This window comes from Ixodes scapularis, unplaced genomic scaffold (assembly GCF_016920785.2).
Source record: "Ixodes scapularis isolate PalLabHiFi unplaced genomic scaffold, ASM1692078v2 PGA_scaffold8__174_contigs__length_109621045, whole genome shotgun sequence".
Taxonomy (NCBI): domain Eukaryota; kingdom Metazoa; phylum Arthropoda; class Arachnida; order Ixodida; family Ixodidae; genus Ixodes; species Ixodes scapularis.
In genome coordinates, this window is record NW_024609883.1 from 10,134,302 (window position 1) to 10,149,970 (window position 15,669).

The 15,669-nt window shown below is 49.1% G+C and overlaps 1 pseudogene; it reads left to right on the forward strand.

Annotated features, from left to right (window-relative positions):
* Nucleotides 1–5,782: 5,782 nt before the first annotated feature.
* On the forward strand, nt 5,783–13,509 carry LOC115310007 (annotated as a pseudogene).
* The last annotated feature ends 2,160 nt before the right edge of the window (nt 13,510–15,669 follow it).

Consider the following 15,669-nt stretch of genomic DNA (forward strand, 5'->3'; position numbering starts at 1 on the left):
GCATGGAGAATGTATGCAGGATTTTTAAGAAAGCACGGGGAACCGAACTCGCTTGTCCCTCTAAGTGCTCGATGAGCGCTCGCAGTTCAGGGTCGTCTCGTTGGAGTGCTGCCATGTCGCTGACGTCCAAAGCGCCGAGGAAACACTCATCGTCGTCGTTTTTGATACAGGCAGGACCGGCCTCGACAGGAGCTCTTGACAGGCAGTCGGCGTCATGGTGCTTCCGGCCGGACTTGTACACAACGGTCATGTCGAACTCCTGCAGTCGTAGGCTCCACCGGGTGAGCCGTCCAGAGGGGTCTTTCAGATTCGCGAGCCAGCAGAGCGACTGGTGGTCCGTGACCACCCGAAAAGGACTTCCATACAGATATGGGCGAAATTTTGTTATTGCCCAGACGACAGCTAGGCACTCCTTTTCCGCTGTAGAGTAGTTCCTCTCCGCCTTAGACAGCGTCCGACTCGCGTATGCGACGACTCCCTCTGCCCCGTTCTGCCTTTGAACAAGCACCGCGCCAAGTCCGGTGTTACTGGCGTCCGTGTGGATCTCTGTATCAGCGAACTGGTCGAAATGGCCAAGAATCGGGGGCGTCTGGAGTCTTCGTTTCAGCTCATCGAATGACCGCTGGTGTTCGTCTGTCCATTCGAACTTTACGACGTCCTTCGTGAGGTGCGTCAGCAGTGCGGACAGCTTGGCGAAGTCCCGAACAAATAGTCTGTAGTAGGCACAAAGTCCGAGGAATCTTCTCACGGCCTTTTTGTCAGACGGCGGCGTAAATGCAGCCACGGAGCGGGTCTTCTCGGGGTCAGGGAGAACACCCTTGTTGCTCACGACGTGGCTAAGGAACTTAAGTTCACCATAGGCGAATCGACACTTTGTTGGCTTGAGTGACAGGCCGGCGGTCTTGATGGCTTGATGCACGGCTCGAAGTCGTTTCAGGTGCTCGTCGAAATCTCGTGAAAATACCACGACGTCGTCGAGGCAGACGAGGCAGCTCTGCCATTTCAGACCTGCCAGCACGGTGTCCATGACACGCTGGAATGTGGCTGGCGCAGTACAAAGCCCGAACGGCATCACTTTGAATTCGTACAGTCCGTCGGGAGTGACGAAGGCAGTTCTCTCCCGTTCGCGTTCGTCGACTTCAATCTGCCAGCAGCCACTCTTCAGATCCATCGACGAAAAAATATCGGGAGTGGCGGAGTCGGCCTAACGTATCGTCGATGCGGGGGAGCGGACAGACGTCCTTCTTCGTCACAGCGTTCAGTCGACGATAGTCCACGCAGAACCGCAGGGTTCCGTCCTTATTCTTTACAAGGACGACTGGGGACGCCCATGGACTTCTTGAGGGTTGAATGATGTCGTCGTCGAGCATTTCTTGGACTTGGTCCTGAATCACCTTCCTTTCCTTTAAGGAGACTCGATACGGCGACTGGTGGACAGGGAGCGCGCCGTCGTCGGAAATAACGCGATGTTTCGCCATTGGTGTTTAGCGAACTTTCGACGACGTGGCAAAACAGTCACGGTATTCAGCGAGGAGATCAACCAGTTGCCGGCGCTTAGGAGCTGGGAGCTCGGGGTCAATGTCGATCGGCGGCGGCGGCGTGCTGTTCTGTTGTGACGACGAGGTTTCTTCGGAGATTGCGGTGACCACGACTGGCGCCTGAAGCTCCTCAATGTGGCCCACGTTGGTACCCTTCGTTAGGTGCTGCGGCTCCTCTCGAAAGTTCGTCACAAGAACAGTTGTACGTCTTTCTTGGAAATCCGTTACGCCTCTTGCGACACCAATTCCTTTATCGAGGAGCAGTTGGACGCTGCCTTCCAGAAGAGCTTCACCGTGCATGGCTGCGTCGGCTATAACGGTGACGAAGACACTCGACCGCGGCGGTAGGTTCACATGGTCGGCGATAACTCGGATCGCGGTTGACGTCGTGTTGGTCTCCACCGGCGGTAAAGCAGGTTTTCGCAGCGTCAACTGGTTGGCCCCGAGGTCGATGACGGCGCCATACTCGCAGAGAAAGTCCATTCCGAGGATAACGTCCCTCGAACAGTCTTGCAGAACGATGAACTTCACAGGGCACGTTTCACCGTAGATTTCGACGCGAGCAGTGCATCTCCCGACTGGCGTGATGAGATGTCCTCCGGTGGTTCGTATTTGGGGTCCATCCCATGGCGTCATGACTTTTCGCAGGCGGCGAGAGAGCCTCCCACTCAAGACTGAGTAGTCTGCTCCGGTGTCCACAAGTGCCGATGCGTCGTGGCCGTCGATTATAACGTTTAGGTTGTTGGACACCGATGCAGGGACGTCGTTGTTGTCCGTACCGTCGAGAGAGTGGGAGCGCTCCGTCGTTCTTGGAGGCTCTTTACTACGGTCGTCTTCGGCAGCGCCACCTCCAGGAGTTGCCGCACTTAGTTTTCCCGGCGACGCAGGGGAGACACGCTTTCTCGGTGGGGTCGTGACACTGGGGACGCTGAACGTCGTGGCGATGGGGAGCAGGCTTCACGGCGGAGAGACGACACTGGGGAGGGCGAGCGTCGGAGGTACTCCTCGATGTCGCGTGGGCGTTCCCCGTACCTCGGGCGTGGGTCGTTCGGGTGGAACCCACGCAGGCCCATTTGCCGGTAAAGACAACGGCGGTAGATATGGTCGGCCTCCCCGCAGTGGTAGCAGATGGGTCGTCGATCCGCTGTCCTCCACACGTCGGTTTTCCTTGGCGCCGGCTGTTCTCGGCGGTCGTACTGACGTACTTCGTCGTTGCGTCGGGGGTACGCCTGCGGTGGTGGGTCTCGTCGTGGCGCCACCGGGCAATGTTGTGCAGTTGGCGGCGGTCGTCGGGCCACTGCGGCGTATGTGATTGTCGGCTCATCGGCTGCGGCCACGTTGGCAGGAGTCTCCGGTTGAATTGCCCGCTGAACTTCTTCGCGTACCACTTCGGCTATCGACAGCGAAGCCGGCTGGTTGGCAGCAGGCAGCAGCTTCCTGAGCTCTTCCCGGACGATGTCGTGGACAATTGCGCGAGGATTTTCAGCGCTGATGCCGCCCTCGTCGAATCGGGAAGACGTCAGCGTCGAAGCTGCAGGCGTGCCGGCGAGTCGGTTGTAGTGGGTGACTCGGATTGACAGGGCCCGCTCGATGTTAGTTGCCTCGGCGACGAATTCATCGACAGTAGTTGGTGGGTTGCGAACAAGGCCACCGAAGATGTTTTCCTTGACGCCGCGCATCAAGACTCGCAGCTTTTTCTCTTCAGGACCGATTGGGTCGGCGCGATTCATGAGGTGGAGAACGTCTTCGACGAAGCTTGTGACGCTCTCGGTCGGCCCTTGAGTTCTCGCTCGCAGGAGTTCTTCGGCACGCTGCCGTCGGTGCTGGTTGGCAAAGGTCCGTCGCAGCTCGGCCTGGAATTCTTCCCACGACGCAATGGTCGCTTCGTGGTTCTCGAACCAGGTGCGTGCCGTTCCTTCCAGAGCAAAGTAGACGTTCTGAAGGCACTGCTCCGGTGTTCATCAGTTATGGCGGGCCACTCTTTCGTAACGTTGTAGCCAATCTTCAACGTCCTCGTGGATCTCCCCGGTGAAAGGCGCCGGAGTCCGGGGTGCGACGGGCAAGTATACGACGGCAGAAGCGGCCGCGATCTCCGACTGGTTGGCCATCGCCGTCTTCTTGGGCCTCGGCTTGTCCGGCAGCAGACCGCACTCAGGATCCTCTCCCTTAATGCGGCGGCTGGTCCGAGGTTCAGGTTCCGCGGTGAGTGGTCTTCTCACCAAGCCGGGAATCGGACTTGCGCTGCGGGCCCTTGGAGGGGAGCGCTGCACGGGCATGCGGTACCCCGCACCTCCACCAAAATGTCACGGGTGGTGACCAAAAACAACAAATAAACAGGAAGAAATAAACGTTTAATGTGGCGAACTTGTGCCAAAAATAAAAGAGAATAAAAGATAATAACAGAGCGTCGCGGGTTTTGAAGTCGGCGTGGCAGCAGAGTCGAACGCTGGGGCGAGACTGACTCCTGCTTGCCAGACGGAGCCGCTTTTGTACACGCGTTGGCTTCTGGAGCATTCGATGTAGAAGGTTCGGCGCGTAGAACATTCTAACCTCGAATCAGCTAGACGGTTCTCGAATTCACCAGAATATCATATTACAGTGTAAACAAAAATGCGTAGCCGCGGCCAGGAATCGAACCCTGCCCATTCGCGTGGGAGGCAAGCGCGGTAACCGTTAGGCTACGGCCGCGCTGCCTACTTGGCGCGCGGCAATATAAAGCAGTCTATACATTGTATATGAAGAGTTGGACAGATATGGCTATATCCATCCGGATACGATCTGAATATGCACATGTGGTCATATCTACCCTATTCCTTATATATCCATATCTGTATTTTTTATTAGAAGTCTATATATGACATTTTTGTAAGGGATGGCCTGTAGCATCAGCTGCAGTACATCGGAAGGTGAAGCAGTAGGTATGTCACTATTAAACTATTTCTATTATATTCCGGTGTTACTTGATACGGTTTAATATACGGTTAGACCCACTCCGGTGAAGCTCTACGGATTGGCCAGATACGGTTCTGCTTCCACTTCGACCAATTACGGTTGGGTCAATTACTGGGCATTTCCGGTTCATGTTACGGTTTCTAGAAATCCGGTTTGCTTAGGGGCCCATATGATGGTTTGAAATTCCGGATTCATTCCGGTTTATTTTTAAACCTTTTTTTTTGTAGGGTAGCTCTGTGTTTGTCTTCGTACCGCACGTACGCAAACATGCTCACGATTAAAAGGCGAACAAAAAGTATATATTATAAAGAAACATATATAAAAAAAGAAAAGAAGACACGTTAATAAACACAACTACGAAATGAAATCCCCGAATATAATATCTAAAAACTAAAAAAAAAAAAACACTTACTGAGCAAAAACAAGAAAAACCGTGACGCGCGGCAAGTTTCGAGACGAGCAAGCAATTAAAGGGAGGGACGCGTTGGGTTTAGGTAGCCATAGTCATAGCTGTAGCCAAAATTAGCCGTAGCTAATGTTGGCTGTAGTCAGTTAAAAATAACAACCTTCTTGAAGTAAGAGTAAGATATCTTGTGGAATTTGAAGTTCCTTTAGTAAAAAAAAACCCTTCGTGGCTATATCTTTGCAGCGCAGATGTTCGTTATAAACAAATCAACTTCTTTTAATACTCATTTCTTAGTTTCAATTTCCTGTTGTCGCAGTTTCTGGACCTGCCAGTCAGGTCGTCAGAGGTCTCATCAAGTCACCCGTCGCGCTCGTTGCTGAACCGCATCTTGTGCTCTGCTGCTTGTTTGCGATCGCTGATTTTGACTCATTGCGAAACCTCGTTTGTTTTCCCGTTCTCGACTTTCTTGTCGGAGCACCTCGTTTTGTGCTCTTGTGCTTCGTGTTCTCGATCGTTGGATTTCCACTCATCACAGAACCTCGTTTTCTTTTCTCGTGAATTTGACCTCGATTGTTTATTTGCACTCGTCGGGGAACCTCGTCTTATGCATCTTCTTCTCGGTGGTTTACTTTGACTCGTCGCGGAACCGTGTTTTGTTTTCACGAGTTCTTTGTTGACTCTCGCCCCACCTCGGTTTGTGCTCTTGATTTTCTGGATTTTTGACTTTCATCTTTGCATCCCATTATCTAATTATCAATACAGGCTCGTTGCGCGCCCGGCTCGCCCGGCTCGCTTTCTTGACTTCGCGCCGAAATGAGTTTTTGTTTCGTATGAACTCCTTGCGGCGAATTGTTCAGCGTAGTCGCTTCGTCTCCGTTCTTTCACGATGGAAGAGGACGGCCGACCGAACCGAAGGAAGAGATATATCGCAAAAGGTTAAGAATACGTTGTGCCAAAGTCTACGCTGCACTACCAGAAGACAGCGCGGATGTCCACGTCTGCTCCAAGTCCGGCAACTTCACCGAACTTGTCGCCCGAGCTGACTCGCTGTTCGACCTCGAGCACCGACGCACCCCAACAGGGCACGCCAGCATCCGACGTTGACCTGACCGCGTCCGATGAGGAACAGCAGTGGGGAGGAGGTGAAGGTGTGCACTTGCTGTCAGACTTCGAAGGAAGCATATCGGAAGACAACAATTCGTCGGAAGATGGCCCCTTCACGTCGGAAGATGACACCTTCGCGTCGGAAGATGACACCTTCGCGTGGGAAGGAGGGTGTCCACGTGACTTTGTGTCCGTCACCACGGACGATGAGCTGATGGAGCAGTGTTTCGCCCAGTTCGGCACTTCGACCCTACCCCACTCGAGCACCACCACAGCATGTGCCGTCGAAATGCTTATGTTTCTTGTTCACGCCCACAACTTTACGTGGACTGCGTTGGATGACATCCTTAAAGTAGTAAACAAAATGCTTGGACAGGAGGAGGCTGCTCTTCCAGGTACTAAATACCTGTTCCGAAAGTTGTGGGCTCGAAAAACTTCGGCTGTATCAAAGAAATTTTTCTACTGCGAGAATCACAACTGCACTGGATTGTTTGAGCCTGAGCAGTCTGAGAAGTTAACATGCGCCATGAGCCAGGCCTCTGCTGATGGTGATGCAGCTCTCAAAGCTGGGAGCTACTTCACGATCCTGAATGTGCGGGAGCAGGTTAAACATGTCATATCCAAAACCAAGCAAGCTCTCAGCGAACACCTCACTCTCCTTGAGACGCTTCCGGACAGCCCAGACGTGAAGGACATAACCAGCGGTTCTGCGTACCGGAGCCTCAAAGAGACCGGCGTGCTAAAGACGGGTGACCTGACGTTGGCTGTCAACACCGATGGGAGCCCGGTGTTCAAGGCCTCCAACTCCTCAATCTGGCCACTCCAGTTTACGGTCAGTGAGCTTCCACCCGAGAAAAGGTTCACCAACACAACGCTCGCTGGATTATGGTGTAGGAAGAAGCATTCCAACATGCTGCAGCTCATGAGCAAGTTTGCCGATGTGTTGGTGGACGTGGAGCCAATTCAGTGGACGTGCGGAACAGTCAACCACACTTCAAAAGTGCACCTCCTCTGCTGCTGTGCAGATGCCCCTGCACGTGCAGCTGTGCAGGATCACGTACTGTACTCTGAGTATTTTGGATGCTCCTGGTGCCTGATCAGAGGAGAACACATTGGAGGTAAGCTGATAGCAAGGCTGTCCCTACCTTTCGTTATTTGTTATATATTCAATTCAGCATGCTGAGATTGAATTAAATATATTTTATTTCATAAGCCACTGCATTCATCTCTCAAAGAACACTTGTTCTGGATACAGATTTCGCCCATTTTTGCAGCTATTTTTGCGTTTAGCTTGTGTTTCAGCTGTACACTAGTATGCATTTCTTTGGAGCATGAGGTATGGCTTTTCTCTTGAAAAATGATGTTAGCCGACAATCAGAATCAGTAATTAAATTATTTTTGTTGCAGGCTGCATACGCTACATTCAGGAGGTCCCGGAGCCAGCTGGGAGGACAACAGAGGCGGTGGCAAGGGACGCCAAGCTTGCCGAGAGGTTCCGCCAACCTGTGGAAAGCGTTAAAGGGGCATCTGCCCTCGCCGGAGTGCCCAACTTCGACCCTGTGTGTGGATACCCAGTCGATTATATGCATGGTGTCTTGCTGGGGGTCACAAGGCAAATAACGGAGCTGCTTGTAGCGTCTTCAAACTCGGAGTGCCGGTTCTACATTGGTAAGCTTCACAGCTTAATTACGGTTCTTGGCTTGAGGCTCTACTGCTGTGTGCACACTGTATACTATCTCTTAATCTGACAGGGCAGCTCAGTCATCTATGCATGGCATGCATGAGCACTTTTAACTCTGGCTCTGCTGCATGACCAGTCTTGCACAATTAATCTTAAATTATGTTATTTTTACTAGCTTGATCTTGTGCAAATGTATTGCAGACCAGAGTGTCCGAATATTGCATCCATGGTAAGCTTTCTTAAATTGAAGGGGCCGAGGTGTTAAAACTCAACAAAGTATACTTGGCAAATAACTTTTGTCTGTCTTTTGTGGCTTCAGAAATTCCCTGCAAGCTGAATTACATTGTCTAAATGTATGTCAAGGTAAATTGAGACAAAGAAAGACATCACAAAACATGTGGCAGGTAGGTAGCCAACAGGGAACATATAAAAAGGGGGCCTGGCTTTAGTTTTGCTGGTACTTCCTCTCCCCTCTCTTCCATCGAGGGTAATTTCCCCTGCCCATCCCCCTCCTGAGCAATATCCTGGCTATGTGCTAGGATATTGCGTAGATTTTATAAATCCACTTTAAAAATATATGGTTTGCCTAAGCAGCTGTTTAGGAGAAGAGTTGGGCCCAGCTACTATCTCCTGCTTTTTGGTTTGCCCTCCATGCGTAATGCCATGCTCCCTATCGAACCGCCACGTTTCGGCCTGGAGTATGAGGTAGGAATTAACTATCCATCTGGTGGTTGCGCTATGCATCGGTTGCACGACAGAGGGACATCAGCCCACAAAGCCCTACTGCAGAGAATGTTCTGTTTCACAGAATGGCTACGGCATTTTTTCTGCACTGTGTATGTGGTCTTTCTGCTTCATTTTTTTGTATATGTAGGAGGTTATGGTACTGCATAAAGCTGGGAGATGTATTCTCCTCGCCTCTATTGCCCTGTCACTCCTTCAGCACTCTTCTCTGAGGCAGCACCTCTGTTGCCATGCCTACCGTCTAAACTCTCCCCTGTCAATTCATGAAAATTGGTTGATTTCTAAAAATAAGTTAAACGAACTAGCAAATAATTTCATCCCCTTTTTCAGTTTCCACGCAGATTAACATAAACCGTGGTTCACTAAACGCCTCAAAAGATTAAAAAACAGAAAAAAACGTCTTTTCCGCTCAGCCAAGCTGTCGGCTGGCCCTAGTGCATAGGAAAAATACTACGTGGCTGAGGATGCATATTTAACCGCAATCCGAAACGCCAAGTACTTTTTTTCCACGTGGACCTACCATATATGTTGATTAAAAACGGCCGAAAATCCTGGCAAGTGATAAACCCTCAGCAAAAGCATACTGTTGCCATTATCAATGAATTGGGCGAACCTGTGAATGATGCTGAATGTGCGAACGTTTTCAACACCGCGTTTTCATCGGTTTTCACTGCAGAATCTGATGTGTCATTTACAATGCTCCCTGCAAACACCGAGTATCCAATGTCTCCCGTCACTTTTTTTGCTGATGGTATTGCGGCAGTAATCGATATCATTAAACTGTCATCATCAGCCGGCGTAGACGAAATTAATTTCAAATTTCTAAAAAATACTAAACACATCTCTGCAGCATATTTGTCCTTGTTATTCTCTCAGTCACTTTCTACAGGTAACATTCCGGAAGACTCGAAGGTGGGAAAGGTCGTTCCGGTCTACAAATCAGGTAATAAAGAATCCCCATTAAACTACCGCCCTATCTCTCTAACGAGCGTGCCTTGTAAAATCATGGAACACGTCATTTTTTTCTCAAGTCATGCATTTTCTGGACTCGATCGACTTCTTCCATTCTTCGCAGCACGGCTTTCGTAAAGGATTCTCCTGCGAAACTCAGTTAGCCCTCTTTCTTCATGATCTGCACATTAACCTCGACTCCAACATACAAACTGACGCCATATTTTTAGATTTTTCAAAAGCATTTGACAAAGTACCTCATCAGCGCTTGCTACTAAAACTTGCTCAGTTGAACTTAGACCATAATATCTTACGATGGATCAAAGAATTCCTTAACAACCGCTCCCAATCTGTCCTAGTTAACAACCAGTCTTCTAATCTCATCCCAGTCACATCGGGCGTCCCCCAAGGGTCTGTTCTTGGTCCGCTTTTATTTTTAATATATATTAATGATTTACCGCAACATTTATCCTGTAATATTCGCATGTTTGCAGATGACTGCGTAATCTACCATTCCATCACTAACGTATCGGACCAATCTGCCCTCCAAAACGACCTTAACTACGTGCTGCAATAGTACGACCGTTGGTTAATGTCACTTAACTCTACTAAATGTAAAGTTATGTCCTTTCACCGCCGCCGCCATCCCCTTTTCTTTCCCTATACCATCACTACCACCCCCGTAGAATTAACCGAATCATATAAATACCTTGGTGTCAGCCTTTGCAGCGATTTATCTTGGCGTACGCATATTACTAACATTACCTCATCTGCTAACAAAACCCTGGGATTCCTTAAACGTCAACTACGCCACGCCCCTCAGGAAGTCAGACTACTTGCCTACAAATCACTAATAAGATCAAAGCTTGAATATGCATCCGCCGTCTGGGACCCTCACCAAGTATACCTCATCAACGCACTCGAAGCAGTCCAAAATCGCGCAACTAGATTCATTCATTCTTCATACTCGTACCATACCAGCGTATCACCCCTGAAACCTGAATCAGGTTTACTTAGTCTCGCTTGTCGTCGCCGCATCGCCACCCTCTGTTTGTTTCACAAGTTATTTAATTCCCCCCTCTGTATCTCACCTTACATCGTACCTCCCACACGCATATATCACCGCACCAGTCATCCTCTCCAGGTTGCTCGCCCACGCGCTCGCACTGTCACTTTTTCTGCGTCATTCTTCCCCCGAGCAGCTCCAGACTGGAACGGCCTTCCCCACCACATTGCTGCCATCACCTGCCCATCAATCTTCTTCGAAAATGTTACCAATCATCCCTCATCCTGAAGACCAGCACCAATGTTTGATTATTTTTGTAACCCCCCCCCTTATGTAATACCCCCTAAAAGGGGGTCTTTAAGGTAATAAAATGAAATGAAATGAAATAGCTCTAGCCCAAGCAAGCTGGCAACCAGAGATGCTACCTCATTAGAAGTTATCAATTTTTGTGACTTGTTCTAGTGGCTGGCAGACAGTACACAATAAGTAAGATTCGGTTTGGATACTTTAAGACGAGTTAGACAGGAACTTTTATTAATATTTATCGGACAAGCAAGAATGGTAAAAAGGGGAGCTTTAATGATTATAACGTTAATATAGGACAGAATTTCTTTCGAAGCGTAAAAATTCTGACATGTTTAGTGCTTGACCTTACCATGCCACTGATGGAAAGTTCGTGAAGTTGCTATATTATATTTTGCACATCCAGGGAATCCAGCAGTGCTCGGTGCGGTGAACCAGCGGCTATTCAAGATCAAGCCTCCTCACTGCATCACCCGGCTCTCTAGATCCATCCTCGAGAGGGCTTTCTGGAGAGCTAGTGAGAGGAGGCTCTGGCTGCTCTTCTACTGCCTTCCCTGCACTCTTGGTGTGCTGCACCCCCGCTTCTGGAGGCACCTGGCTCGGCTTGCGGAGGCTGTTCACCTCCTGCTGCGCATGGAGATCAGCCCGTCTAAGATTAATCATGCTGTTAAGCAAAGAGTTTGTCGCACTACCTTGTGCAGTATGAATTACTGCAACCAATCATTCTGCTAACATTGTTCAAGAGGTGATGTTTTGCACTAGGTGAGCAGCAGTGACTAGGCCTTCTCTTATCTTGGTGCTGTTAATCCAGGGCTGGTAATTTAAGCCTCGGTTTGGTCGGACAGTTCGGGGTATTTTTTACATATTGTACGCATTTTTTTTTTCTTTTGAGTATTATGTTAAGCCTAACCATTAGCTTTCTCTTTTCTAGCTTAATTCTTTCTGTAATTCATCTCAAGTTATAGTAAACTTTGAAAAATTTAATTGTCCTTTCCAGGTTAATTTGAATATACTCAGGCTTCTAAATTGTTTGTTTCTTACATGTGCAGCATTTTGTACATCACAGGCTGGGTTTGATAGCACATATTTGCGGCATAGCTTTTCATCTTACTTAGGAAAGCATTCACACTTTGTGCCCCTTCATTTAACCATCAAAGTTAAACCAGTAAAAGATCCTGTGCGATTGCAGATGCCACTGGCGCAGCACCTGCTGCAACATGTCAAGCTTGCATCCAGCAGCGCAGTTGGCTTTTTCCGCATGAAGAGTGACAACTCTCATGGTCTTAAACAAGCGCTGAAAACTTAAACTGCTCAGACCACGTGTCAATACAAAGAGGTGTGGCTGGCACCTTTAACATGGTCGTGTGGTCCCAACCTGGCACTGCATACACTCCAGACGCTCAAACTATAACATAGGTGGTGTGCAGGCACGTAGACGGGGGGGAGGCATGGGGCCCGGTCCGCCCCCCCCCCCCCCCCGAAATCTTCCATTTTGCTGGGCCTCCTCTCTCCCCTCCCCCTCATACAGCATTTCGTTATGGGCGGGCCCCTCGAATCAAAATTCTGGCCACGTGCCTGGTTGCATTCCAACTTCCAGTGGGTGGTTCGGTGTGGCCTAGACATCCACTGGTGCCACTCCCGTGACTCGGTGCGCCATCACGCGGCTGCTTGGCTGCAGTGTACTGCTGTACTGCGCGCCCTTCATTGCCATATATTCATTCCGTGCATTCCATGCCGATGTGTTGTATCGGTATACCTGCATAGGCAGTTCAAAAATCAAGAAGCTTTTAAAACAAACAGGCAGAATGCCACAACCCTACTGGTACAGCCGACAGAACCTGTAGCAAATCTAGGTATTCCGAAATTGCGACTGTTTTGTCTTTGCCAGCGGTAAGATGCTTAGTTCTGATTATAAGTTGACCCCTCCAGTTCAGATTTAGAAGAAACTATAAACGGTTCCACCAATAATCATGTAAATATGGCATACATATAAATTGTTACTACATCGCACACCACCATTTTCTATGTTCTTTGCAGAACCGCTGCTCAAGAAGTTTGTGGCGCAGGTTCCTATCCTCTACGGTCAGGCAGCCATGACCTTCAACATACATCAGCTCCTGCACCTGGCCAACGCAGTCCGACGCATGGGGCCGCTCTTGGCCAACTCGGCATTTACGTTCGAGTCTGGCAACGGCCAGCTTTTGCGGCATGTGACGGCAGCCAAGGGCGTCCCTGGGCAGGTGATTGAGCGCGCGATGATGGTTAAGGGTTGGACCATGTCCTGAGCCATCAGCTTCTGCCCCAAGACACTAAGGTCTTCTGTAGAAAGATTTTGAGCTATGCCCACATCAAGGAGGCGTCTTACACGCCTGGGGCCTGCCTATTGGGCAGTGCCAAGCCTGGACTTGACTTCTCTCAGGATGAAGTAACTGCCCTGCAGGAAACTCTCAGTTTCTGCCCATCACCAGTGATGGAGCATGAACGCCTGATCCTGGCAGTGCAGCTGTGCCATAGCATTAAGTACACGCGAGCAAAGAGGAGAAATTCCTCTATCATTCAATGCAAGGATGGTCGGTTTGGTGGAATTTGGCGAGTACTTTATCTACGAGATGAGGATGAGTGTGTGATCCTCTTCAAAGAGCTTGTGCGCAAGGAGTCCATCTTGCGTTTTCCAAGACACATTGTTGAGATGGTGATGATGCCAGAAGACATATTTATGGCTGTGAAGCCAGACGGCGTGGCCCAGGTGTGCGTTGAAGTTAACTTTGTGCAGGATGGAGCTCTATATGTCTGCTTGCTTCCCAACAGCATTGAGCGTGACTAAATGAAGTCTGCCACCAAACACCATTGGCGCCCGCCTGTTCAGGCTTGCGCCCTCGTGGCGCCACCACCTCTCATCGGCATGTGAGACGCTCTTCAGTTCCGCAGGCCCGCGTGGGCTCTGCGCTTCTTTTATTTTGACGGGTTCGCGATTTTTGGCGACGAGCGATTTACAACAAAAGAGACAGGACATTAGGTGCATGCAAGCGTCTGAAAACAGGTAAAGTAATCCCTCGATATGGAGATCGCTGTTATCGAAGTTCAACGTGGTCCCGACCAAGATGCACGCATTTTTAACCAGATTACTTGAAGTGTATCGGCGGCCGACCAAGCCTGTTACGAAGGCCGCGGTGCCAAAAGCAGGCAAACCTACAGGGGGGCACACGGAGACCCTTGCGTTCCCTCCTTGCTCTCCACCGAGGCAAAGGTGAGACTGGGAAAATGGCAAACAAGAAAACGAAGTAAGCGGGTGATGGAGGGCAGATTGTGTGGGCGGTGGAGAAAAGCTCACCGGAGAAAAGCTCACCGGAGAAAAGCTCACCGGAGATAAGCTCACCGGAGAAAAGCTCACCGCAAAACCGGCAGAAGCGGAGGGAAGCTCACCGGCCTTTGAGTGGATGCAATGAAAAGCTCACCGATTTCTTTTTTTTTTTAATTTAGCTTGATTCTGCGTCAGACCTGGCAATTTAATACAATTCGCATTCGTCACTTCATTAAAAATATATGTCCTCTTTTTTTAAAATTCTTGAAGTTCATTGTCCATATTTACTAATTCCTCAGAAATTAGAAATCACCGATTCTGTAAATTAATGAAGCCGCAAGGCCGAAAGTATAAAATTAGAACATCGTACACCAGTAAAAAAGGCAACAATTTATTGACAGCTGACAGTGCGCCGTCGCTAGCTCTGTCAAATAAAGAGGTTTGTTCTTTGCGAGCTAATATGAATAGCGGTGTGTGAACCGTTTCAACTCCTAATATTGTGTAGTGCCTAATAGATAAGTAGGTGTTTCTTGATGTAATCAGTGTCGGCTACGCTTTTTCTTTTCTGTTAATTTCACTAACAAAACTTTAGTTGCGAGAACAGTTTCGTCGTGTCGTGTTTGTTGTCTTCACTCCGTTCCCGTCGTTTGAGCGGTTTTCATCATGTATAACGTTCACCAACTCGCCCTTTTCGCTCCCTTACAGGAGACAACTTCTTATATACGAGTAACAACGGTGCCAGTGTGCAGCTCATCCTTGCCCGTTTCGATCTATAGATGAGCTACATACGGAGATCCGCATCGCAAACACATGACTGCCCGCCAGCGCCACTGACTTTGCGGAAAGTCAATATTGAATTTTTTAAAAGGAGCTTTGGGAGCTGTGGGTGCGAGGCGTCAAGAGTTTCCACAAGCGTAATTTCCCACTAATAAAAAACATATATAGATATTTTTTTAAAATAAAATCTACATTTAACGCGCTTGTAAATGCATGGGAGTGGTGGCTGGTGTGACCCGACGATTCCCGAGTAAATGCGGAACACTTGTGTGAATTTGAGAAATTTTTATTTTGGTTCGTTTATCTTTGGAACAGACAACTACTCACTGTACACTGCAGTTGTCTGTAGTTTACATACGCATCCATTCCCTACCAATACGCTTGTATGTCAGTGAGTAGAGCGATAATACTAGTATCACACAGTACGCATATTTTTTTTTGCCTTTTTTTTGCATGTGATGTGCATAGTGGTTTTCAGAGGCCCATGTAATTTAACTGGCTTCTGGAAGCACTCCAAAGCTCGCCATTTTGTCGAGGTAGTTCATGACGTCTTGGTAGGTGGGAGCTTGACTGCTGATAAAGGAAGCGAACGCATCCTTCTCGGCGTGCAGCAGAAGGTTCACACCCGGATGTACTAATAGCCTGCATCATCTGTGAATATAACAATAGATCGTTCCACGTGGCTTTCTATTCTTGTAGGGTAAGCGTATTGCACCACGAATCTGGTCACTTCGTCGAAATTCCATTGGTCTCTGGACAACTGGAAAGAGGACAATTCGTCCCGATTCGCAGAATGAAGAATGGGGCGAAAGTCCCCGTTTGTCGAACTGTCGAAAAGAATTGATTAGGGTTGGGTATGTAGATTGCTGGTGACAGTGGGGGTCAACAGTGGAACCTTTCTTTCAA